The sequence below is a fragment of the Chiloscyllium plagiosum genome, unplaced genomic scaffold (genome assembly GCF_037043375.1).
Source record: "Chiloscyllium plagiosum isolate Xiang-an unplaced genomic scaffold, Cpla_swu_hap1 HiC_scaffold_49, whole genome shotgun sequence".
NCBI classification, from domain to species: domain Eukaryota; kingdom Metazoa; phylum Chordata; class Chondrichthyes; order Orectolobiformes; family Hemiscylliidae; genus Chiloscyllium; species Chiloscyllium plagiosum.
The window spans coordinates 12,860,351-12,888,242 of NW_028270187.1; the positions used below are offsets into that span (position 1 = coordinate 12,860,351).

Below are 27,892 nucleotides of genomic sequence, written 5' to 3' on the forward strand. Positions count from 1 at the left end.
AAAGAGGCACGAAATCACAGCGTCATCGAGATTAATCGACATAGAGTGAAAGCAAGTCATAGACAGTCCAACAGAGAGAGATAGAGACACAGACACATAAAGAGAGAGACCTCGCAGTTTGTACAAGATCAATCGATATAGTCAGAGAATAAAAGCAAGTCATGGACATTCAAACAGTTATAGAGAGACCTCACGGTTTGTACAAGGTGCCTCACTGGGAGACGGAACTTTTCCTGTCCCCCTCCACCCCCCAATAACCACCATCCTGACCCTCGGGAACGGGACATGTTGACACAGTCCGCTCTCCCTCGGCGCTTTTCCTTCCCGCGTGGCCCCGGCGCCATTTTAGCTTCAGGCCCCGCGCGAGATGGCGGTTAACGGCCGCCTCGTGCCCCAAGTGACCGTTAGCAGCTGCTTCAGGGGAAAGGCTCTTTAAAGGGACAACCCTTTCAGGAGAGAGAAACAACAGGGCCGGCTCCGGGACTCGCCAAACTCAATAATAATGACAAATACACACAGAGAGGTGGGAGTGAACAAGAAGTTGTGCGGCGGCACATCAAGACCAAAGGCCACTCTCCCGAAGGACGGCTGCCCCGGACTCGAAACGTTGACTCCGCTTTCTCTCTGTCTGTCTCTGAACAGATGCTGCCAGGCCTGAAGCACAAACAAGGTCCTCGGGGGTGAGTCCGAGTTCAGGATCCTGTTAAGGTTCGGTTGGCAGATGGATGACAGTGTGGGAGGGTATGCAATGGGATTAGAAGAATAGAGACAGAGACTGTTTCCTAAAATGGGGAAGGTTTCGGAAATCTGAAGCACAAAGGGACTTGGGAGTCCGAGTTCAGGATTCTCTTCAGGTTAACAGGCAGGTTCAGTTGGCGGTTAGGAAGGCAAATGTAATGTTAGCATTCATCTTGGGAGGGTTAGAATACAAGAGCAGGGATGTACTGCTGAGGCTGTATAAGGCTCTGGTCAGACCACATTTGGAACATTGTGAGCAGTTTTGGGCCCCCTATCTCAGGAAGGATGTGCTGAACTAGGAGGGGGTTTACAAGAAAAATCCCAGGGATGAAGCACTTCTCATATGAGGAGAGGTTGAGGACTCTGGTTCTTATCTTGATGGAGTTTAGAAAGATGAGAGAGAACCTGATTGAAACTTACAGAATATTGAGAGGTCCATTCATGCATCTGTCTAGATACATCTTTATTGATGCTATCGTCTGGGGAGTGTTTCTGAACAAACAGACCTATGGGGTGAAGGAAGACAGTTCCTTAAATGTGGCATTGCAGCTTGACACTGTGGTGAAGTAAGCATTTGGCATGCTTACCTTCACTGGTCAGAGCACGGACGACAGGCCATCATGTTATAGTTGTACAGGATGTTGGTGAGACCAATTTTAGAATACTGTGTACAGTCCTGGCCAACCTGCTGTGGAAAGGATGTCGTTAAGCTCATAAGGTTATAGAAAAGATTTACAAAGATGTTACCAAGGTTGCAGGGTTTGAGTTATAAGCCGAAGCTTCATAAGCTGGGAGCTTTTCTCCCCTGGAGCGTTGGAGGCTGAGGGGGTGACCTTATAGAGGTTATAAAATCACGAGGGGCACAGAAAAGGCAAATAGGTATAGTCTTTTCCCCAATGTAGGGGTGTCCAAAGCTAGTGGGCATAGGTTTAAGGTGATGGGGGAAAGATTAAAAAGGAACCTGAGAGGCAAATTTATCACACAGAGGGCATTGAGTATATGGAATGTGCTGCCAGAGGAAGTGGTAGAGGCAGGTACATGGAAGAAACATTTGTAAAGGTACATGGATAAGAAAGATGCAGAGAAATATGCGCCAAATGCTGGTAAATGGGACAAGTTGAGTTTGGGTAACCTTGTCAGCATGGGTGAGTTGGGCTGAAGGGCCTGTTTCTGTGCTACATGACTCTGTGAAAATGGATGAGAATAACAAACTTTACCTGAAAGACAATCAGAATGTACAGGAGGAGCTGTGAATATGTGGGGTCATTATACAGACCAATTTGTCTTGGCAAAGCACATGATTGGGACAAGTCAAAAACTGACTCTGACAAATGTTATTTCTCTGTAGTCTGAACAGGATGTGGTCATCTCTTCCAAGGTGGGAAGTGGATGCAATTCAGAAATGTCCTTGAACAAATCAACTTGCTCAGCCGGAAGGCAGTGAAGAGTTTGCAAAGGGTTAGGAATCACGTTCAGAGCAGAGCGGGTGAGGAGGTCAGATTTAATTCCCTTGAGGAGCATCACAGACAGGATCAGGAGAAGGCCATTTGGCCCCTCGAGCCTGCTCATCCATTCAGTAGCATTGTGGCTGATACCCCATTCCTCACACTCACTTTCCTGCACTTAACATGTAACCCTCAATTCCCTGGCTGATCAAGAATCTATCTATCCCACCCTTAAAACTACTCCTGTCCCCACACACAGCTCTCTGTGGCAAGGAGTTCCAACAACACGCAACCCTCAGAAGAAACTCCTCCTCACCTCAATCTTCAATTTTGAACCAGATGATTGTTTGTTCCTGACAACTGTCATGAACTCCAGATCTGTTTTTGTTTAAAATCACATTCCAAATCCACCACCTGCCACGGCAAGATTCAAATTCACATCTGCAGGGCATACTCTGGGGGGCTGAAAACATAGGATTTTGCTTCGCCGTTATTTCAGAAACTGAAAGTGAATCTCATCAAAATTGAGACCGGAATAAATTGTCCCAAACCATTGAGCTAAACATTGATGTCGACAGAATCCATACAGTGTGGAAAGAGACCATTCAACCCATCCAATCTATTCCAAGCCAGTGAAGAGGATCCCACTCGGTCCTGACCCAACCCCCCTGCATTAGCCATGACCAATCCCGCTAACCTGCACATCATAGAATCCTACAGCGTTGAAGCAGGCCTTTGGCCCATCGGTTCCAGAGATTGACCCTCTGAATAGCAACCAACCCAGACCCACCATCTCTCCAATCCCTGTAACACTGCATTTCCCATGACTAATCCTCCTAGCGTACATAACTCTCACACCAGGGGCAACTTAGCAAAGCCACTCCATCTGAACTGCACAGTTTTGGACTGTGGGAGGAAACCAGAGCACCCAGAGAAAACCAATGCAAACTTCCAATAAACAGTCACCCGAGGCTGGAATTGTTCCTGGGTCCCTGACACTGTGAGTCAGCAATGCTAACCACTGTGCCACCCAATGTTTTTGCCACTACCATGCTGGGGTTGGTAAGCTCAGTTGATTCTATAGTAGGCTTACAATGTACAGTCACATTAACAGCATGCATTCAATTGCTGCTCTGGTTGAGATTACTGTGAGTGATCATTCCCTGTGCTTTAGATGTGGTGTCCCTCAGGATAAACCATAAAACAGCTGTTTGCTTTTTCTCCCCCACACCTCTTTCTCCCTCTGTCTAATTAGACAATGGTAACTTTACATTAACCACTTGGTAAAAACATAACTCTGCTGATTAAAAATTAACTGCCCTCTTTTTCATTGCAAAATAACTTTCCTCCATGATGCACTATTGGAGTGAGCTGTAAATAAAAGAAAAGACACTTTACCAACGGTTCATATCTAAATGAAGTGGGAGAGGATGCACAGGGAGAATTACCAGCATATTCCCTTGGGGCCTGGAGAGTTCCAATGATTAGAAAGATGCACCAAATAGACAGTTCAGCCCACCAAATCTACTTTGCAATTCAATGGGATCATGGCTGATCTGATTATCTTGAATTCCACTTTCCTGCCTTTCCCACCTCGGCAGACTGGGGTTGATGTCCTTACAGCAGAGTAGATTGAAAGAGAGGGATGTATAAAATGATGAGGGATGAAGATAGGGGAGGCAGGAAGAAACTTCCCTGCTTGATGGAGGTGGGGGAGGGGTATAGATTGAAGATAAGGGCCAGGAAGTTTTGAAGGGATGTGAGGAAAATCTTGTTCACCCAGAGGGTGGTGTGCAATCTGGAAGTCACTGCCTGTAAGGATGGGAGACGCAGAAACTCTCATCACATTGAAGGAGGATTTAAATGTGCACTCGTGACGCCAAGGCTATGGAGCCAAGTGCTGGGGAAATGGGATAAGAGAATATTGAGGTGGTTGTTTCTGACCAGCACAGACTCGGGCCTTTTTCTGGACTGAAGACTTCTCGGAAATTATCACTAACTCACTTTGAGATTTGTAAGCTACATCCAAGATGCCATCGAGCATGATTTTGTACATTTCATGTTCAGAAATGAGGGGTTTGTCGTCGAGAGATTCAGCAGTTCAGGCCAATATGCTCTGGAGTTTAGAGAAATAAGGGAGATCCAACTGAGGGATATAGGGTGGTAAAGGAGGTGGGATTGACAAAGGAGACAGAGGATGTTTCCTCCGGTGTGACAATTTAGAATGAGAGGGACATTGTTTCAGGAGAAGGAGGTGGAACAGATTGAAACGAGAGATGTTGAGAAATGGCTTCTCTCCAAGGCAGAGGGAGTGGGAATCTCTGGGAATTCACTTCCCAGTATGTGGGGGCATGTCGGGACACTGAATAAATTGAAGGAGGGGACAGACAGATTGTTAATCAGTGAGGGGTTAAAGGGAGGGGGGCAGGAATCTGCAGTGAGGCTGGGATGAGATCAGTTGCAGCTGTGTAGAATGGGGTAAGCAGGGTCCTGTGGGCTCCTAGCCTGTATGTTGTGTTGATCGTCCAGCTGCCTGAACACGTTTTAGTGTGGCTGGCTCATAGCACATGATCAGAAAGCTCTGAATCTGAGTGCCTAAACTTTGTGATGCATCACAGGCTATTAGTTTCTTATTAACCAAGACCATAATATCCAGCAGGCATTCGGCCCATCAAGTCTGCTCTGCCATTCCGCCATGGCTGATACGTTTGTTAAACCCATTCTCCTGCCTTCTCTCTGTAACAGTTGATCCTCCTACTGATCAAGAACCTATCTCCGTCTTAAAGACATAATGACAGCCGTCTGCAGTAATGAGTTCCACAGATTCCCACTGTGTGGCTGAAGAAATTCCTTCTCATCTTTGATCTAAATAGAGTTCCCTTCACTCTGAGGCTGCGCCTTCGGGTCTTAGTCTCTCCTACTCGTGGAAACATCTTCTCTATGTCCACTCTATCTGGGCCTCTCAGTATTCTCCAAGTTTCAACCAGATTCACCCTCACCCTTCTAAACGAGTCGAGACTCATATTCCTCAACCTCTCCTCATATGACAAGCTCTTCATCCTTGGGATTTTTCTTGTAAATCCTTCTGCAGCCTTACCCCCTTCCTCAATACTACCTGTCTTTCCACCTATTTTTGTGAGATCAAAGAAACACTCAGGGCAATTAAATGAAACACTCCTCATGTGAATGATGCTAGACGCAGAACAAATGGCTCCTTGCCCCCAAAGACCAAGGCCAGAAGGGATCATTCTCAGACAATAAGCTGTTGTACTGGGGCAATCAACAGATTGATGTCCCAGGGCCTAAAATGTATGAATCCCCTGAAAACAAGATGCAAGGTAAAGAAATTAGCCATCAGTGTAAAGTTCCCTCTTCCAATTCACATTGTTAATTTAGTTGACAAAAATGGAAGATCTCTGATTTAGATGGTTGCAAACACTATCGACGATTAATAAATTCAAATGTAAAAAGATTCAAAAAGCTTGGGCAGACCTTTGCTCCATGCTATAAGCAAGGGAAACACTAGCGATGTTTAAAAGTGGCTGGGTTTTTGAGGGTTAAGATAAACCAAAGAAAATCTCCATTTTCTCTGAACCAGAAATGTTATAAAGTATATATATATATATTATATTCTTTACCAGTCTTTCTTGGTTTTGAGATGGTGAAAACTGAGTACACCAAATTGCTATCTGTTTCGGAGTCATCGATAATCAAAAAAACAATAAGTAAAGTGAACCAAAAGATTAAAGATCAGAATGTTAAAATAACAGAAAACAATGCCTCAAAATTAAATATGGAGTAATAATTAAGGTCACAGCCCCAACTCAACAGTAATAAAACTTAAGCTCTTGGCAGAATCGCAACATTTTCAAAGCAGTTCACGAACCAGGTGACTCAATAACATCGAACGTGTATTTTGCATCAACATTCACTACAAAGTTTGCGCCTACCCTTCCAGAACAAGCTCACAGAGGGAAGGTGGAGGCCTGGGGTAATTTACAACCTTTTTTATTATTAATCACTCATGACAGATGGGCATCATCCACTGGACCCTGTGCTTATTGCCCAACTCATCCTTAGTTGCCTACTTGAGAAGGTAGGGATAAGCTGCTTTCCTGAACTGTTGCAGTCCATGTGCTGTAGATAGACACGCATTGCCCTGAGGGAGGGAATTCCAGGATTTTGTCCCAATGACACCAGAGGAATAGTGTTATATTTCCAAATCAGGACACTGAGTGGCCCAAAGGGGAACTTGTAGAGGGTGGGTGTTCCCATGTATCTGCTCCACTTGTCCTTCTAGATGAAAGTGGTCATGGGTTTTGAAGGTGTTGCCGGAGGATCTTTGGTGTATTTTCGCAGTACATCTTGGTATTGCTGCTACTCAGCATGGGTAGTAGAGGGAGTAGGTGCTTGTGGATGTGGTTCCAATTAAGTGGGGACTGCTTTTTCCCTCGATGATGTTGAGCTTTTCGAATATTTTGGAGCTGCAACCATCCAGGCACGTAGGGAGCATTCCCCGATCATCTTATAAACCTCTATCAAGTCACCCCTCATCCTTCGCCATTCCAATGAGAAAAGGTCTAGCACTCTCAACCTATCCTCGTACGACCTATTCTCCATTCCAGGCAACATCCTGGTAAATTTCCTCTGCACCCTCTCCAAAGCTTGCACATCTTTCCTAAAGTGAAGCGAATGGAACTGCACACAGTACTCCAAATGTGGCCTTACCAAGGTCCTGTACAGCTGCAACATCACCTCACGACTCTTGAATTCAATTCCTCTGCGAATGAACGCTAATACACCATAGGCCTTCTTACAAGCTCTATCTACCTGAGTGGCAACTTTCAAACAGCTATGAACATAGACCCCAAGATCCCTCTGCTCTTCTACCTTACTAAGAACCCTACCGTTAACCCTGTATTCCGCATTCTTATTTGTCCTTCCAAAATGGACAACCTCACACTTGACAGGGTTGAACTCCATCTGCCACTCCTCAGCCCAGCTCTGCATCATATCTAAGTCCCTTTGCAGCCGACAACAGCCCTCCTCACTATCCACAACTCCACCAATCTTCGTATCGTCTGCAAATTTATTGACCCACCCTTCGACCTCCTCTTCCAAGTCATTAATAAAATTACAAACAGCAGAGGACCCAGAACTGATCCCTGTGGAACTCCACTTGTAACTGGGCTCCAGGCTGAATATTTACCATCTACCACCACTCTCTGACTTCGACCGGTTAGTCAGTTCTCTATCCAACTGGCCAAATTTCCCACTATCCCATGCCTCCTGACTTTCTGCATAAGCCTACCATGGGGAACCTTATCAAATGCCTTACTAAAATCCATGTACACTACATCCACTGCTCTACCCTCATCCACATGCTTGGTCACCTCCTCAAAGAATTCAATAAGACTTGTAAGGCAAGACCTACCCCTCACAAATCCGTGCTGGCTGTCCCTAGTCAAGCAGTGTCTTTCCAGATACTCATAAATCCTATCCCTCAGTACCCTTTCCAAATCCAATATGGCCTCCCCTCTGGTCGGACAATCTACATACTGAGCTAGAAAAGCTTCCTGGACACTGCACAAAAACCACCCCGTCCAATCTACTTGATCTGAAGACCTTCCAATTAAAATTTGGGAAGTTGAAATCGCCCATGACTACTACCCTGTGGCTTCTGCACCTTTCCAAAATCTGTTTCCCAATCTGTTTCTCCACATCTCTGCTGCTATTGGGGGGCCTATAGTAAACTACCAACAAGGTGACTGCTCCTTTCTTATTTCTGACTTCAGCCCATACTACCTCCAAAGGCAGATCCCCCTCGAGCTGCCTTTCTGCAGCCATTATACCATTTCTAATTAACAACGCCACACCCCTCCTTTTTTTTACCACCCTCCCTAATCTTACTGAAACACCTGTAACCAGGAACCTCTAACAACCATTCCTGTCCCTCTTCTATCCACGTTTCCGTGATGGCCACAATATCGTAGTCCCAAGTACCGATCCACGCCTTAAATTCACCCACCTTATTTCTGATACTCCTTGCGTTGAAGTATACACACTTGAACCCATCTCTGTGTCCGCAAGTATTCCCTGTCAGTGCTACCTTCTCCACAGCCTCCCTACATTCTTGGACATCCTGAAAAACTTTTAACCTACTTGCTGGACTACAAGTCCGGATCCCCATCCTCCTGCCAAATTAGTTTAAACCCCCCTGAAGAGTGCTAGCAAACCTACCTCCCAGGATATTGGTGCCCTTCTGGTTCAGGTGCAACCCCCGCCCTGCTTGTACAGGTCCCACCTTCCCCAGAATGCAGTCCAATTGTCCAAATACCTGAAGCCCTCCCTCCTACACCATCCTTGCAGCCACGTGTTCAACTGCACTCTCTCCCTAGTCCTTGCCTCACTGTCACATGCCACCGGCAACAACCCAGAGATGACAACGCTGTCCGTCCTAGATTTTAGCTTCCAGCCTAACTCCCTGAGCTCCTGAATGACCTCCCCACCCCTCTTCCTACCTATGTCGTTGGTGCCAATGTGCACCATGACTTCTGGCTGTACACCCTCCCCCTTAAAGATTCTGAAGACACTGTCCGAGACGTCTTGGACCTTGGCACCCAGGAGGCAACAAACCAACCGAGAGTCTCACCCATGTCCACAGAACCGCCTGTCTGTCCCTCTAACTATAGAGTCTCCTATAACTAGCACTCTCCTCCTCTCCCCCTTTCCTTCTGAGCCTCAGAGCCGGACCTCGTGCCAGAGACCCGGTCACTGCAGCTTACCCCTGCTAGGCCGTCCCCCCTAATAGTATCCAAAGCTGTATACGTATTGTTGAGGGGAACGACCACAGGGATCCCTGCACTGCCTGCTTCCTCCCCTTCCAACCTCTAACTGTCATCCAGCTGCCTCTGTTCTCTGGCGTAATTATGTCCCTGTAGCTTCTATCTATCACCCTCTCAGCCTCTCGAATAATTCTCAGTTCATCCAACTCCAGCTGCATTTCCCTAACGCGGTCTGTGAGGAGCTGGAGCTGGTTGCACCTCCTGCAGATGAAGTCGGCAGGAGCATCGGTGGTCACCCCTAAATCAAACATCCTGCAGGAGGAACAATCCATGGCCATGCGCTGCCATAACTCTACACTTAGTCTCCAAAACAAGAACACTAAGTTGCTTACCTGTTCAGCTGACTGAGTCCCTTTTTTTTAGGTTCGAGGAGGAGGGAGGGTGGGAGACACTACACATGTAGTGTCTCGGGTTCCTTCTCCACTCAAATAACAATCACTGACCTTCCCGACCAGTCTGCGCTCCGACCTCACTTCCGCCCAACTCCCGCCGCTCTCTGCTGCAAAAAAGACCGTTGGCATAGAGGTAAGTTCTTAAATAACAATCACTTACCTTCCCGACCAGCTTTGCGCTCCGACTTCACTTCCGCCCAGCTCCCGCCGCTCTCTGCTGCTGCAAAAATAAAAGGAGTCATACAGCAAGGAAACAGATCCTTCAGTCCAACTAGTCCATGCCATCCATAATCTCAACCTAAACTAGTCCCACTTGTTTGCACTTGGCCCATATCTCTCCAAACCTTTCCTATTCTTTTACTTTTTGAAACGTCTTTTAAACATTGTAACTGTCCTTGTATTGGCCATTTCATCTGGAAGTTAAATCCCCACTTGAACCACTAGCCATAAAAAAAAGTTGCCCATCTCACCTGAAAAATATGTCCACTGATCTTTTCCCACCCTTGGGAAAAGACACCTGCCATTCACCTCATCTATGACCATCATGATTTCATAAACCTCCATACCCCTCAAACTTCTATGGTCTGATTAAAATAGTCCCAAGCACATCCAGCCTCTCTTTATAACTCAATCGCTCCATTCCTAATGACATACAGATATATCTTTTCTGAACCCTCTCCAGATTAATAATTTCCTTCCCATAACAAGGCAACCGGAACTGGACACAACAGACCAGAACAGGCTTCACCAGTGTCCTGTACAACCACAACATGGTGTCTGAACTCCATCATTCAATGGACTGAGCAATGAAGGCAAGTGTTCTAAACACCTTCTCAAACACCCTGTCTACCTGTGACACAAACCCCAAAGAATTATGTACCTGAACCCATAGGTCTCTCTGCTGTACAACATTACCGATCTTACAGACCTCTATCATGACCTCTCCACCATCAACCTTCTCTGTTGTTGAGGAAACAACCCAAACTTCCTTCCTATGCTTCCAGAGGCTTGTTTTTATTGATCTTCCCAATCAGATGAATACCAGCATGAACGCTGACCAATACGTAATGATGTAGGATCGGCAGTTCACAGATTCACATTCACCATTCAATAGACTTGACCCGATCTCTGCATATTCGAAATTTCTTGCAGATCTGTCCTCACTCATGCCCTCAGCTCGACTTCCCATCACCTCCCATGGAATGAAATATTTCCAGACCATTACCCAACCAAGTTCCAATCCCACTTGTGACAACAATTTGCTGCTGTTCACGTGCAAAAATCCCTGGCAAGGAATGACCTCCTGGAATTGTCCGGAATCTGGTTCAGAACTTTCATGTTCATAGAATCAAACTTTTACTGTACGGAAGAAGGCCACTCGTGTCTGTACCAGCTCCTGAAAGAGATACCCAGCTAATCCCACTCTCCAGCCCTATCACTGTAGCCCTCTAACGTCATCCCTTTCAAATTTATATCCAGCTCTCGTTTCGAACATCCTATAGAATCTGCCTCCCAAGCAGCACATTCCAAACTCAACAACCCAATACGTTTCTCCTCATCTCACTCTCTGTCACTGACAATCTTGAATTTTTTTCCAGCCAGTTACTAATAAACCAATGAATGGGAAACAATAACTTGCTTTCCCGTCAGAATCGTTCAAATTTTCAACACCTCAATAAGGTCACCACTTTATCTTCTCTGCTCGAAAGAGAATAAGCTCAATCTCCTGAACCTTTCCCTGTATCTAAAATCCGTCATCGTTGGTATCATTCCCATACATCTCCTTCACGCTGTCTGAAGGGTCTGAACATCCTTCCTTAAATAAGGTGTTCAGAACAGAATGAAACCAGCCTGAGTAATGGAGTGCCAACTCCCTTTGTCAAATGTATTTCTAAATTCAGCTTCTGTTGCCGGTGACGGTAAGGTGTTATACAACGAAATACCCAACAGATCAAATATTTATCTCCAATATGATCTACTATTCTCCATTCAATACTTGTGCTGTCACCGGAATTAATTTCTTTTCTGCCCTCTGCTTTGTGTTGGCTGTTGGGTTAGCTCATTTGGCTGGATGGCTGGTTTGAAATGTGGAGAAAGATTGAGTGTGGGTTTGTATCTCTCACTGGCTAGGGTTACCACAAAGGACTCTCCTTCTCCATCTCTTCTCCTTGTGTGGGGCATGGTAACCCTCAGCTTAAACCACCACATATCAGTCATCACTCTCTCCTCTCGCTCTCTCTCTCTCTGACACTCCAGCTGAGGTCCACCAGTGTCTTGTACAACTTCAACATCACTCCCTTGTTCTTGGTCTCTATGCCCCTATTAATAAAGCCGAGGATGCTGTGTGTTTTACTAACTGCTCTCTTCCTGTTATGCTGCCTTCACTGATCTGTGGACATAAACCCCCAGGCTCCCTCTGCTCCTGCACCCGCTTTAGTTTTTTTTTTACCCCCCTAAATGTATTGTCTTTCCATTTTTTTTCAACCAACGTTATTCGCCAAATTTGTGTTGAATCAATTTTGTCTTTATTTTTCAATGTTCATGAATTAAACCTATTTTTGTTAAATCAAACTTCATTTTCTCCATCCTAGTTGTTTTGCTACTAACAATATAACTCCACAAGAATATACAGTCGAGGATCAGGTTGAGTCCATTTAACCCCTCAGGAACCTGCTCTGCTATCCCATCTAAGCCTCAACTCCACTTTCCTGCAAACACTCCCTTTGACCCATCACTGATTAACAATCTGTCTCCTCCTCCTCCAGTGTCCTGGGTGGTGGGTGGTCGGGGGGAGTGATCCCACAGATTTACAACCCCTTCCTCATTTGAGGGAATTCATTCCTCTTTATCTCTGTTTTCAATCTGCCCAGCTCCTTATCCTGAACCGATAACCTCTCGTTCTAGTATCTCCCACAAGAGCAAACATCCTCTCTTCATCTCCTTTGTCAATACCCCCTTTAGCATCTGATAGCCCTCAAGTTAGTTTTCCTCTCTTCCAAACTCCAGAGAAACCGCTCAATCTCTCGTCTAAGGCAAACCCTTCATCACTGGAAATGATTGGGTGAATCTCTTCTGAACTGCCTCTGACCTCAAGAGATCAAAATTGTACCAGTCTCTTCTCATAAGACTAACCTTTTCAGCTTGGCAATCAATTCAGTGATCTCCTTTGAACTCTCTCGAACTCAACTGCATCTCTCCTCAAGGAATGGGACCAAAACTGTCCGCAGTACTCTGGATGTGGAAACCCCAATCCCTTGTACAGTTGCAGCAACAATTACCTACTTCCCTACTCAATTCCTTTCGCAATAAATGCCTTCCTTGTGACCTGCTGTAGCCTTTGCACTGATATTTTGAACTTTCTCTCCTATTCAAACGATAACTTGCCTTTTTCAATTCTTCCAACTTCCTATTACTCCACTTTGACAGAACTGTGAACTTGAACTCCAAGTTCCCTCTATTCCACTGCACTCCTTAAGGCTTTATGATTCAACATGAAACTCCTACCTTGATTTGTCTTTCCAAAATACAAGACCTCACACACTCACAAAACTATGCTGACCATTTCATATCAAACCTGATCTTTCCAAACGCATGTAAATCATATCTCTCAGAATCTTCAAGTAATTTACCTAAGATAGATTAAGGCTTAATGGTTGTAGTTCCCAGGTTTTTCTTTGCAACCATTCTTGAATAATAATACGTTTGCCACCCTCCACTCTTCTGTGACCTCACCTGTGGCTAAATATCAGCCAGGACCCCTGCAATTTCTTCTCCAGCCTGTTGCAGTGAGGACCTAGAAATTGGACAAACTAACAGATATAAGGGTAGAAAAGTCTCCTGGCCCTAACTGATTGCATCTGAGAGGACTAAAAGAGATGGCGCTCTTGGTAATTTTGTAAACTTAGCTGGACTCTGGGGCAGTTCCAGCAGATTGGAAAATAGCAAATATGATGCCACTGTTTAAGAAGGGAGGTAGAGAAAACAAATGGGGAATTATAGGCCAGTTAGCTTAACATATGTCATGGCAAGATACTCGAGTCTGTTATCAAGGAAGAAATAGCAAGGCATCTCGATAGAAATTGTCCCAATCGCCAGGCACAGCAAGCCATGCTTAATTAATCTTCTAGAATACTATGAAGACATTATAAGTAATCTGAACAATGTGGACCAAGTGGATGTGATATATCTAGATTTCCAAAAGGCATTCGACAAGGTGCCGTGCAAAAGGCTGCTGCATAAGATGAAGGTGCATGGCATTACAGGCAATCGATTAGCATGGACAGAGGGTTGGTTAATTAACAGGAAGCAAAGAGTGGGGAAATTTGAATGCTTTTCTGGTTGGCAATAAATGACGAGTGGCGTGCATCAGGGATCAGTGTTGGGACTGCAATTGTTTACAATTTACACAGATGGTGTGGAGTTGGGGACCACATGTAGTGTGTTAAAGTTTGCAGATGGCAAACGTTTAGAGGCATATGTTCAAGTGTGTGGGTGAAGGTCTGGCAGATGGAGTACAATGTTGGTAAATGTGAAGTCATCCATTTTAGTAGCAATAATAGTAAAAAGGACTATTATTTGAACAGTAAAAATTTGCAATAAGATACTGTGCAGTTGAACTTGGGTTTCCTTGAGAATAAATCACAGAAGGCTGCAACAGGTAAATACTAAGGCAAATGGAATATTGCCCTTTATTGAGGGATTGAGTTTAAAAGCAGGGTGGATATGTTGTGGCTGTATAAGGTGTTGGTGAGTCACATCTAGAGTTCTGTGTGCAGTTTTGGTCTCCTTACTTGAGAAAGGAGGTACTGGCATTAAAGGGGGTGCAGAGGAGGCTCACTAGGTTCTTGAGTTGAGGAGGTTGCTTTAAGAGGAGAGACTGAGTAGACTGGGATTATAATCATTGGAATTTAGAAGGTTGGTGGGGGATGAATCTTACAGAAACATATAAAATTATGAAGAGAATAGATGAGATTGAAGCAGAATGAAAATTGCCACTGGCAGGTGAACCTAAACAAGAAGGCATTGACTCAAAATTAGGGGCAGCAGATTTAGGACTGAATTGAAAAGGAATTTCTTCACCCAGAGGGTTGTGAATTTGTAGAATTCCCTGCCCAGTGAAGTAGTTGAGATTTCCTCATTGAATGTTTTTAAAGCTAAGATAATGTTTTGAAGAGTAAAGGAATTCAGGGTTATGGTGAGAGGCTGGGTAAGTAGAGCTGAGGCTGGGAAAAGATCAGCCATGACCTTATTGAATGGCGGAGCAGGCTCAAAGGGCCAGATGGCCAACTCTTACTCCAGATTCTTATGTTTGTAATTCTTAGTGGTCAATCACCCCAAACCTGGAACATCACTGCAGGAGTTTCTCGGGTTAGTATCTTCGGCCCAATCGCTCTGAGCTGCCTCGATGACTTTACGTTTGAATGAAAGTCCAAGTTGGTACTCTGATTACACAATGTGTAGCACCATTTGCGACTCCTCAGACACACAAGCAATCTCTGGCCTAACACTGTAAAAGAAGATCAGTCACATGGAACACGTTTTGTGTAACAGGACATTTCAACATCCTTCAGGAGAGTTTTCAAAATAAACATTGGGCATCGATACATTGAATGGTATTCCCCTGAATGATGAAAGGTTGGTTTGATTGCAGGGCAAGTTTTGAACAAATATTAACAAGGAGAGAGGCAGACTGGTTGAGGGATGGAATATCAGAACATCCTGCTCAGGCAAGGCTATAATGGAGTAATGACAGTCAGAGATGCTAAAGTGGGCAGAATGAGTGGAATGCAGCTTATCTCGGTGAGGAAGTGCAGGTAACAGAGGCAGGGAGCAACACAGCCCAATATGCAGATATCACAGAGTTACGGACTAGATATTACAAATTTTAACTGGAGCAAATTTCTGCTCGTGGAAGCAGTAGCTTCATGGATTATTGGCCGACTATTAAACTAGGGTTCCAGGTAATGTTTGGGGGATCTGGTTTAGATATCCACAATGACAGATGATGGAATTTGAATTCAATGAAAATCTGGAATTAAAAGACTAATGATGACTTGGTTGATTGTTGGAAAATCCCATTTGGTACACTGAAGTCCTTTAAAGGAAGGAAATCCTGTCCATACCCAGTCTGCTGTACGTGATTCTAGATCCACAGCAATGTGGTTGGCTCTTAACTGCCCTGGATGAGTGAGTGAGTGCCCACATCCTGTGACTCAATAAATCAATAAAACAATTTTTACTGGATGGATGATAATGGTGGAATTAAAGTGACAAGGATCTTACCAGACGAGAGCAAGAACTGTTGACACTATCCGTGAATGGGAGGAGGTTGGATGCTCGGCAATTGAGTGGGAAAATGGTCAAGAGATGAGAAGTTGGTTCTGATGGACAAGAGGAGCTCCCAAGGTAGGAGAGGAACTGGAGGAAGTTGAGTATTCAAGACTCTGACAAAGTGGAACTTCAGAGACAGTTTCAGGGAAAGGAGGGACACGGAAGAGACAGCCGCTCAGATTATCTCAATCTGAATGACAAATCAGTTGCATGAGCTCCTTATAAGATGGAGGAGGGAGAAAGGGAAACTTTTCAAAAGCAAGTGCAAAGGACTTTGGAAAGTGTTAGCGAGCTGGGTGTTCACTACAAATTTGATATAATTGACTTTTTATTCTTTTATTAACAACTGTAACCAAGTTAGAATTTCCACACGGTCAATTGAGAAAGACTACAATGAATCAAATTGGATGCTCGACGTGATCAACAGCAAATTCCAACCCCTTCAGTTATGGAAGTTACTCTGGCAGTTCATGAGCTGGAGTTCATTAACTTCAGTAGAAACCTGCCCCAGTGAATATCATTCAGTTATCAATTACAAAAGTAATTAAGTTCTTTGACATAGCTCCATATCAGGTGGGAATTGAAATAAAATCTTCTCCCTGCTTCATAGTCTCGGCCAGATGTTCACAATAAAAAACAGGCACTGTCATTTCTCATGAATATGCTGGTGTTTTAGCAGCTTGGATTTCACAATTAATCTCTTCCCACAGTCAGTACAGCAGAACAGCCTCTACCTCCCGAGAGATCGCTGGTATTTTAACAGGTTGTATTTATGAGAAAATCCTTTCCCGTCGTGTGAGCAGGTGAATGGTCTCTCCCCAGTGTGGATCCGCTGAAGTTTAATGAGGTTGGATGATGGCTTGAACCCACACCCACAGTGAAAGCAAATGCAGGGTCTCTCGTCACTGTGAAGATGTTGTTGGGATAGCAGTGCCCCAGAGTTTTTAAAACACCTCCCACATTCTGCGCATTTCAAAGGTCTGTTCTCTGTGTGAACTTGCTCGGGTTTCAGCAAGGTGGACGATTGACCGTTCAGTGAGATCAGACCTGATCCAGTAATCCTCAGCTGGATTTTCCTGCTTTATGCCCCCACCCTTGAATCCCTTACTAATTAAAAATCTATTTATCTCAGCCTTGGACACACAGAGCAGCACAGCCTCCACAGGCCACTGGAGTATTCTATACTCTAACAGCAGGACTTCCTCCACATCCATTTTACTCTGAGATTATGTCCTCAACTCTCAAACAAGTAATAACAATCTTCCGGAATCTACAAAGTCAAGCCCCTCAGAATCTTTCCATAAGGTCTTGTCTCATTCTTCTGAACTCCAATGAGTACAGAAGCAGTCTGCTCAAACTCATTTCCTGAGAAATTCCTCCCATATCCAGGATCAATCTCCTGAATACTCTATGGACTGCCTTTCCCAAGACAAGGGCCAAAAGCAACTGACAGTATTCCAAGTGTGATCTGAGTCATGTCTTGAACAGTTTTAGCAAGACTTCCATTTTTCTCCCCATTCCCTTCAAATAAAAGCCAACTGACCGTTTCCTTTCCTGAATACCCACAGAACCTGGATGCTAGTTTTTCATCTTTCAAGCAGAAGGACCCAAAATTCTCTGCGTTGCAGTTTTCTGCAGAGGTTTTCCCTCATTAAATAGTATTCACCTCTCCTAGTCTTCCTGCCGAAATGCATATTAGATTAGATTCGATTCCCTACAGTGTGCAAACAGGCCCTTCAGCTCAACCAGTCCACATTGACCCTCTGAAGAGTAACCACCCAGACCCATTTCCCTGACGAATGCACCTAACACTACGGGCAATTTACCATGGCCAATTCACCTGCCCTGCACATCTTTGGACTGTGGAAGGAAACCGAAGCACCCGAAGGGAACCCATGCAGTTTTGGGGACAATGTGCAAACTCCGCACAGACAGTGACCCGAGGCTGGAATCGAACCTGGGACCCTGGTGCTGTGAGGCAGCAGTGCTAACCACTGAGCTACCGTGCCATCTGATATATTTTCTCCCGTTATATTCCACAGTGCTGGAAGGAGAATGAGAGGGATTTTATCAACCAATTGCTCGACCATGCCTTGAGCATAACCTCCCAAAACAGCCACTTCCACCACCATGAAGGACCGCGGAGCAGGCGTATGTGACCAACACTCCCTTGAAGCTCCCTCCAACTCACACAATGTCCCAACATCCAGTACTGAATGAATAGAAACTTTCTCCAATTTAATCAAGAACGTGAGAGCAGAGTCGAGAGAGATGTGAGGAATGACTTCAATATGAAAAGGGTGGAAGAGGTTTGGAAATCAATCACTAAGTTGTTAGTTTCCAATCTGAGACAGATAAACTTTTGTTCAACAAAGGTATTCAGGGATATGGACCAAAGGCTGAACTCCACACAGCAGCCATGAGTTCATTCAATAGTGGAACAGCCAAAAGGCCTACTCCTGATCCTTTGTTCACTGAAGACTGCTGGCTTCAGTCCCTGTTACAAAACTTCTTAACTCCACCTTGATTGCCCCCTCTGGTAACTGTCCAAACCAAGCTCTTCACAACATTAAGGGAATATCGCATTTGGAGATTAGCTTTGAACCACAGACCCACATCCTCACCATGACATTCTATTTCCATTTCACTACCAGTCTCAGCTCCAGGTGCTGAAATCTCATCCAGTCCTTTGTAACCGCGAGACTGAATGACCGTAACACACTCCTGATCCACCTTCCACTTTCAACCTCCCTGTAATCTTCAGCTCATCCAACACCCCACTGCCCATGTGCTCACTCACACTGAGTTTTGTTCTCCTCACCCTGAGCTCATTGATCTGAAGAGGTCACAAATTGAGGAAAAGCAACATTTTAACAAATTTCTCGTCTTTCTTTTTAAAACTCTCTATGATAGTGATCATTCGCACCTCTAATCTCTGTCAGCCACACAATCTTTCAAGATATCTGCACTTACTTAATTTTGGCCTCTTGAGCATGGTCAATTAATCTCCCCAACAACAGTGGTTGTTCTTTCAGTATGAAATGTTTTAAAAAATCAAATTAAGCACCAAGTCATTAAAATGGAGGGGGCCAGACCAGGCGCGGTGTCTTAACTGCATGTCGTGAGAGCTGGTGGACCCCATTGTGGTTCATAGCTACTACAACCATAACAAGTGTTGGTTGAGGGATTCCAGCTCAGATTATTGAGCTGAAGTCTGAGCTCCGAACATTGCCAAACATCAGGGAGGAGCAGGAGTTACCCGGATTCTCTGTTTCAGGAGGCAGTCACACCCCTTAGATTAACTACCTCAAATCGATCAGTGGTCAGGGATAGAGGGTGTGACTATGAGTGAGACAGGTAGAGGATAGTGCTGAATGACAAGCTGAAGGGCTGAGGCTCAAACAGGTTTGAGATTCTTGCTCCCTGTGTGAATGAGTGTGGGGTCTGTAGGGAGGATGAGCAAACTGACCACACCACTGTGGGAGAGGGAGCCATTCAAGAGGAAGGAGAAAAGAGGAATGCAAGTGTAATTGGAAACAGTGTAGTCAGGGGAATAGAGACTCTTCCGTGTTGCCAGAATCGAGAGTCCCGAAAGCAAATTTGCCTGCCTGCTGCCTGGCTTCACGATAGGCATCTGGGTTGCAGAGGAACAATCCAGTTGTCAATATTGACAGATTGAGAGAAGAATTCTGCTGAAGGAATATGTGCAGCTCAGGGATAAATTTAAAAAAAGAATCAAAAAAGGTAATAATCTCTAGATTACTACCTGAGCCATAAAGTCAGCAAGATTAGAACAGTAAGATGTGTGTGGCTGAAAGATTAGTGTGGGACAAACAGGAGGTTTGAATTCACTGGACACTGGAGTCAGTACTGGGGGAGGATGGAACTGTTCTGATGGGACAGGCTACACGTGAATGACACTGGAATCGGAGTCCTGGAAAATGGTATAACCAGGGCCTATATATTGGACTTTAAACTAAAACATGGGGGTTGTTTTTCAGCTGCGTGCAAAATTATGGAAAAGTCAAAATGGGGAAGTGCTCAGCACAGGTTAGAGTTTGCACAACATGTTGCAAGACAGAAAGTATGGAAAGGATCAGGAATCTAACTTTAAGCACAGCAGATAAGGGGACAAATATGAGAAGAGGGACAATTAACGCAGGGCTGAGGGACTTGTTACTAAATACACATGGTCTACAGAACAAGGTAAATCAGCTGGTACGCCAGAGTAAACTTGACATTCACAATGTTGTAGGTGGCTGCTTAAAAATGTGTTGCTGGAAAAGCGCAGCGGGTCAGGCAGCATCAAAGGAGCAGGAGAATCGATATTTCGGGCATAAGCCCTTCTTCCCGAAACGTCAATTCTCCTGCTCCTTTGATGCTGCCTGACGTGCTGCGCTTTTCCAACAACACATTTTTAAGCTCTGATCTTCAGCATCTGCAGTCCTCACTTTCCACAATGTTGTAGGTATCAGAGAAAAGGCAATGGGCAGAGTCAGAGGGGTTGCCTTGTTTGCAAGAAATAAAATTAAATTGACAGCAAGAAGGTGTCGAATCCGTGAGGGTAGAGATCAGGAACCACAAAGGGAAAAAGACCCCGAAGGAACTTGTGTACAAGCCATTAGCCATTGTCAGGATGTGGGGGAGAAAATACATCAGGAGATTATAAAAGCATGTAAGGAACTGTTGCAATAATCATTGGGGACTTCAACATGCAGGTGGACTGGGAAAAACAGGTTGGTAGCGGTTCTCAACCTGTTGGTAGATGTTTTGTTTGGAGCAGTTTGTGGTAGAACCCACTTAGGAACAGGCAATTCTGGATAAAGTGATATGTAATGAGGGAGACTTGATTAGGGAGCTCAAAGTGAAGGAACTCCAAGGACGCAGTGGTCATAACATATTAGAGTTCACCCTGCAGCTTGAGAGGGAGAAGATTGAATCAGATGTAACGGGATGACAATTGGGTAAAGGTAACTACAAAGACATGTGGGTGGAGCTGGACAGAGTTGACTGGAAGGGAGAGCCGACCAGCGAAGACAGTGAAGCAGCGATGGCAGGAGTTTCTGGGTTAATTCAGGAGACATTGCAGAAATTCATCCCAAGGAAGAAGAAAAATACTAAGGGGAAGATGAGACAACCCTGGTTGACAGGGGAAGTCCGGGAGAGCATAAAGGCAACACTAGCAGCACATAGTGTGGTAAAGATTAGTGGAAGCCAGAAGATTGGGAAGTCTTTAAAAAACAGAAATAACTTTAAGAAAAAGGTGGGGACGGGGAAAGAAGTGAAATTTGAGAGTAAGCACGCTACGAATACAGAAGAGGGCTGCAGGCAATTTTCTTGGATATCTAAGCGGTTACAAAGGGACAAGAGTGGACACTGGACAGCTTGAAAACAATGCTGGAGAAGTAGTAATGGGGAACCACGGCATGGCAGAGGATCTGAAGAGGTACTTTCCATCAGTTTTTAAACCAGCAACCGACCAGAATTTCAAGGGGATCTTGGGGACAGAAGTGAGTGCATTGGCCATTGGAAAAGGGAAGGTGCTGGGAAGCTGAAGGTGGATAAATCACCAAGACCGGATGGACTACACTCCAGATAACTGAAGGAGACAGCAGAGTAGAGTGGAGAGGCATTGGTGATGATCCTTCAGAAAGCACTGGAGTCAGGCAGGGTCCCAGATGACTGGAAAATGGCTAATGCAACACATATTTAATAAAGGGAGGCAGAGGCAGGAAACTACAGGGTACGTAGCTAGAACGTAGTCATTCCTAAGGCTAGAGAATCCCTTGTTTAGAATGAGGCTGCAGAGTACTTGAAAGTGCATGGTAAAATAGGGCAGAGTCAGCACGGCTTTGTTAAGGAGAGATCTTCCCTGACAAATCTGTTCAAATTCTTTGAGGAAGTAACAAGCAAGTTAGACAACACAGAGCCAGTGGATGTAATTGATTTGCATTTCCAGAAGGCCTTTGATAAGGTAGCACACAGCAGGCTGCTAAATAAGGTAAAGGCAGAGAATTGGCTGCTTGGCAGAAGGCAGAGAGTCAGGATAAAAGGGTCTTTTACAGAATGGCAGCCGGTGACTCATGGACTTCCACAGGGGTCAGTGTTGGGACCACAACTACTCTTGTTATGCCTTAACGATCTGGACAAAGGAACTGAGGGTATTCTTACCACTTTTGCACATGGGATAGATGTCGGTGGAGGGGCAGGTAGTGCTGAGGAGGTGCGGAGGGTGTAGAAGGATTTGGACAGGCTGCAAGAGTGGACGAAGAAGTGACAGATGGAATACAATGTGGGAAATTGTGAGGTTATGCACTCTGGTAGAAGGAATAAAGATGTTGATAATTTTCTGAACAGGGAAAGTCTTCAGAAATCTCAAAGGCAAGGGACCTTGGGAGACCTAGTTCAGGAATTCTCTTAAGGTTAACTGGCAGGTTCAGTTGGCATTTGCCTTCCAAACTGTCATTTTAACATTTATTTCAAAGAGGCTACAATACAAGAGCAGAGATGTACTGTTGTGTCTCTATCAGCTCTGGTCAGACTGCATTTAGAATATTGTGAGCAGCTTTGGGCCCATTATCTTGGGAAGGATGTGCTCGTGTTGGGAGGGAGCCCAGAGTACATTTACAAGAATGACCCCAGGATGAAGGACTTGTCTGAAAAACAGCAATTGAGGATAACTCTGGGTCTGTATTCAATAGATTATAGAAGTATGAGGGGATATAGGAAGGATAGAAAGGCAAGTAAAAGAGAAGGTGCAGTGGTGTTTTTGATTAAGGAAAACATTGCTGCTCTAACTAGAGAAAATATTTCTGAAAAAGATCATCCAGTGAAAATAATGGGTTAACATAAGAAAGGGATAATCACCATGATGGGACTGTACTATAGGCCCATCAGTCAGAAGGAAACTGAGGAACAAATATACACAGATTTCAGATATATATAAGAATATAAAGGCTGTAATAGTAGGTTTTTACAAACATTGTCTGGAAGTACCATTGTGTTAAAGGCTTGGATGGAGAAGAGACTTTGAAAATTCAAAGAAAATTTCTTAATCAACATGTAAATGTTCCAAGAGAAGGAGCTTCATGTTCCAAGATACAAATGCGACAGGAAGCTTAGAAAGTGGGGGCAGGAGAGGAGGGGAGTGTCAGTTTTGATAAGGAACGATATTCCTGGGAATATATCCCGGAAGTTATTTGGATGGTACTGAGAAATAAGAAAGGGATGGTCATCTTATTGGGATTGTATTGCAGACTCCCTCATAGTCAGCAAGAAATTCAGAAAAAAATTTGTCAGGAGATTTCTGTTCTCTGTAAGAATAATACGGTGGATATGGTAGGGGATTTTAACATTCCAAATGCAGACAGGGACTGCCGTAGTGTTAAGGGTTTAAAAGGAGAGGAATTTGTTAAGTGTGTACAAGGAAAGTTTCTGATTTAGTATGTGGATGTTCCTGCTAGAGAAGATGCAAAATTTGACCTCGTCCTGGGAAATAATGCAGGGCAGGAGACTGAGGTGTCAGTGGGGGAGCAGTTTGGAGCCAGCAACCATAAATCTGTTTGTTTTTAAATAGTGATGGAAAAGGATAGACCGGATCTAAAAGCTGAAGTTCGAAATTGGAGGAAGGCTAATTTTGACAGCATTAGGCAAGAACTTTCAAAAGCTGATTAGGACCAGATGCTGGAATTAAGTGAAGGCTGGGAAATGAGAAGCCTTCAAAATGTGATAACAAGAGTCCCGAGTTAGTATATTCCTGTTTGAGTGAAAGGAAAGGCTGGTAGGTGGCGGGAATGTGGGATGACAAGAGAAATTGGTTAAGAAAAAATGAAGCATATGTCAGGTATAGACACAAGAATTTGAGTGAATCCTTAGCGTATAAAGGTCGTAGGAGTATCCTGAAGAGACAAATCCTGAGGGCAAAAAGGGAACATTAGATAGCTTTGGCAAATAGAAGTATGGAGAATGCAAAGAGTTTTCAGGAGTAGATTAAGGACAAAACAGTAACTAGGGAGAGAATAGGGCCTCTCAAAGATCAGCAAGGCACCTGATGCGTGGAGCTGTGGGAATACTAAATGAGTATTTTGCACCAGTGTTCACTGTGGAGGAGGACATGGAAGATAATAAAATGTGGGAAAATAGATAGCAACACGTTGAAAAATGTCCATATTACAGAGGAGAAAGTGCTGGATGTCTTGAAAGGCATAAAAGTGGATAAATCCCCAAGACCTGATCAGGTGCACCCTCGGACTTTGTGGGAATGTAGCGAAGTGATTGCTGGGCACCTTGCTGAGATATTTTTATCATTGATAGTTGCAGGTGAGGTGCTGGATGACGAAGATTTTTAACGTGGTGTCACTATTTAAGAAAGATGGTAAGGAAAAGCCAGGGAACTATAGACCGGTGAGTCTGATATTGGTGATGGGCAAGATGTTGGAGGGAATCCTGAGAGACAGGATTTACATGCATTTGGTAAGGCAAGGACTGATTAGGTAGAGTCAACATGGCTTTGTGCGTGGGAAAACATGTGTCACGAACTTGAATGAGTTGTTTTGAAGAAGTAACAAAGAGGATCGATGAGGTCAGAGTGGTGTATGTGATCTATATGGCCTTCAGTAAGGCGTTCGACGGGGTTCTTCATGGGAGATTGGTTAGCAAGGTTAGATCTCATGGAAGTTGAAAATGTGTTGCTGGAAAAGTGCAGCAGGTCAGGCAGCATTCAAGGAGCAGGAGAATTGACGTTTCTACATGCCCGAAACGTCGATTCTCCTGCTCCTTGGATGCTGCCTGACCTGCTGCGCTTTTCCAGCAACACATTTTCAGCTCTGATCTCCAGCATCTGCAGTCCTCACTTTCTCCTAGTAGATCTCATGGAATACAGGGAAGTTAGCCAATTGGATGCAGAAATTGCTTGATGGTAGAAGACGGGGGTGGTGATGGAGGAGAGCTGCTTTTCAGACTGGAGGCCTGTGACCAGTGGTGTGCCACCAGTATCAATGTTGGATCCACTGCTTTTCATCATTTATGTGAATGATTTGGATTTGAACAAAGCAGGTATAGTTAATAAGTTTGCAGATGACACCAAAATTGGACATCAAAGAATGTTCCTTCAAAGTACGACAAGGTCTTGATCAGATGGGCCAATGGGCTGAGGAGTAGCAGATGGAGTTGTATTCAGATAAATCTGGGGTGCTACATTTTGGAAAGGCAAATCAGGGCAGGACTTGTACACTTAATGGTAAGATCATGGGGAGTGTTGCTGAACAAAGAGACTTTGGAATGCAGGTTCATAGCTCCTTGAAAGTGGAGTCACAAGTAGATAGGACAGTGAAGAAGACGTTTGGTACATTTTCTTCATTGGTCAGTGCATCGAGTATAGGAGTTGGGAGGTCATGTTGTGGCTGTGCAGTTCATTGGTGAAGCCAGTTTTGAAATAGTGCATGCAATACTGGTCTCCTGCGTATTGGAATTATATTATGAAATATTGTAGGGTTCAGGAAAGATTTACAAGAAATTTGTCAGGGTTGGAGGATTTGAGCTATAGAGAGAGGCTGAACAGGCTAGGGCTGACCACATAGAGGTTTATAAAATCATAAGGGACAATGTCTCTTCCCTGAGGTGGGGGAGTATAAAACTAGAGGCATAGGTTTAAGGTAAACAGGGAAAAATTTTAAATGGACCTAAGCGGCAACTTTTTCCCGCATAAGATGGTACGAGTAAGGAATGAGCTGCCAGAGGAAGTGGAGGAGGCTGGTACAATTACAACATTTAAAAGGCATCTGGATGGGTCCATGAAGAGGAAGGGTTCAAAGGGATACAGGTCAAGTGCTGGCAAATGGGACTAGATTAGTCTCTGACATCTGGTTGGCATGGATGAGTAGGACCAAAGAGTCTGCTTCAGTGCTGTACATCTCGATGACTCAATGGCTGTGAATGGTAACATTTATTGGAAATTGGGTGATGTGAATTGAGAATGGAGAGGGATAAAAAAAGTTATAATTACTTGGTGGTATTTGACTATTCTTGTGAAAACTTCTCTCTAGAAATTGATTTCCATGTGTGTCTAATTCAACTGCTCTCCGACTGTGGAATGTATGTTTTTCAGTCTGACAGCAATAACATACCTGCAGTTTGTTAGAAGGAAATGATCACACATGGCTTTGTACCAAGGGGATGTTAAATTGCCTTGCTCCTTCATATGCTCCTCTGGAGGAAGAGAGACGAGACATGCCCTGTAAATCAACATTAAGTGAGTTTGACAGTATCAAACCTTTCAATGTAATATTCATTTTATAATCATGAGGCTGTGTTTCTTTCAAGCCAGCATTTCAAACAGAACTACAGGTCTGACTCCATTCTTGGCCTGAGTTGCTCTTTGAGGAGAAAGTGAGGTCTGCAGATGCTGGAGATCAGAGCTGAAAAGGTGTTGCTGGAAAAGCGCAGCAGGTCAGGCAGCAACCAGGGAACAGGAGAATCGACGTTTCGGGCATAAGCCTCATTCCTGAAGAAGGGCTTATGCCCGAAACGCGATTCTCCTGTTCCCTGGATTCTGCCTGACCTGCTGCGCTTTTCCAGCAACCCATTTGCAGCTCTGAGTTGCTCTTTGTCTCATGATTGTAACAAAAGAAATCTATACCAATTCACTGAGAACCAGATATTAAGCAACACTTCTACAGCTCCACAATGGGGCTACCCAATACAAGTTTGTATCTGGATTTGAGAGTTTCCGTATCAATCCATACCTGTCAGTTCCTGCGAGGTGAATGTGAGAGTATGGCTGTCAACCTGTACCTGTCAGTATAGGCCGTGCAAATGTGAGAGTTAATATAGTTATTAATCTGTCCCTGTCACTCTCTGCAATGTCCAAAATGTATTTTACGAGAGAGTGACAGGGACAGATTGATAACTACATTCACACATTCACATAGTATAAACTGACAGGTATAGATTGATAATTGAACTCATATCCACATAGTAGAAACTGGCAGAGACTGATTGATAAATACATTTTAAATAAATAGGATCAGTCCCTATGTGCTTCACTGATGGGGATGTGTGAGTTTAGTTATCAATATATACCTGTCAGTTTCTGTCGTTGTGAATGTGTGAATTTACTTAACAATCTTTCCCTAACAGTTTCTGATGTGTATCTGACAGTGTAGTTATCAACCTGAACCTGTCAGTTTCAGCTTTGAGAATGGGTGTGTCATTCTCAGTATCTCCCTGCCAGTTTCTGCTGTATAAATATTAAATGCAGTTATCAATTTGTACCTGTCAATATCTTCTGTGTGAATGTAGATATTGATCTCTACCTGTCAGTTTTAGCTATAATCAACTTCTCAGTGCAATTATCAAACAGTACCTGTCAGGTTTTGCTACTGGACACCAGAGTGTCATTGCCAATCTGTTTCTACTACATCAATTTGAGACAGTCAATACCAATCTGTCCCTGTCAGATTCTTCCCTGTCAATATGTGAATAGTACAGTTATCATTCTCTACCTGTCAGTTTCTTAATTGTCAAAGTGAGAGTGTAATTGCCAATCTGTACCTTTCAGACTCTGCTGTGTGAATTCATAAATATAATTATCAATCTATAGCTGTCAATTTCTGCTTGGTGAATATGTCTGTGTGATTGTCAATTCCTGCCAGTTTATGCTATGTGAATGTGTGAGCTGAGCTTTCATCTGTCACTATCAATTTCTGTTTTGTGAATAAGAGAGCTTAGTTATCAATCCTTCCTGTCAGGTGCTGTAATGTCAGGGTTTGAATGTTTATTCATCTTTTCCTGTCAGGTTGTGTGACTGTAGCTATCAACCTGTAACTCTCAGATTCTGCAGCATGTGAGTGTAGGTATCCACTTGATTTGATCTGATTTAGTATTGTCACATGTACAGAGATACAATGAAAAGCATTGTTTTGAGTGCCTTACAGGCAGAACATATCATACAAAGTGCATTAGGGCAATAGAACAGAATCTGGAATACAGTGTTAATGGTGCAGAGCGAGAGAATAACATTAAAATTTGAGAGGTCCATTCAAAAGTCTAATAATAGCACAGAATCAGTTCTTGAAACTGTTGGACGGTATATTCAAACTTTTGTATTTTCTACCTGACAGATCAGGGTGGAGGAGCACAGAAC

General features: G+C 44.1%; 1 long non-coding RNA gene across 1 annotated transcript in view; it reads right to left on the bottom strand.

Annotated features, from left to right (window-relative positions):
* LOC148135595 (uncharacterized) overlaps window positions 1–27,892 on the bottom strand; it is a 134,093-nt gene that overhangs the window by 102,684 nt on the left and 3,517 nt on the right. The window contains exons 2-3 of the long non-coding RNA XR_015754997.1: window positions 25,875–25,982; window positions 9,581–9,640 (exon numbers count right to left, since the gene is read on the bottom strand). This is a non-coding gene — a long non-coding RNA (uncharacterized LOC148135595). The remainder of the gene's footprint in view (window positions 1–9,580; window positions 9,641–25,874; window positions 25,983–27,892) is intronic.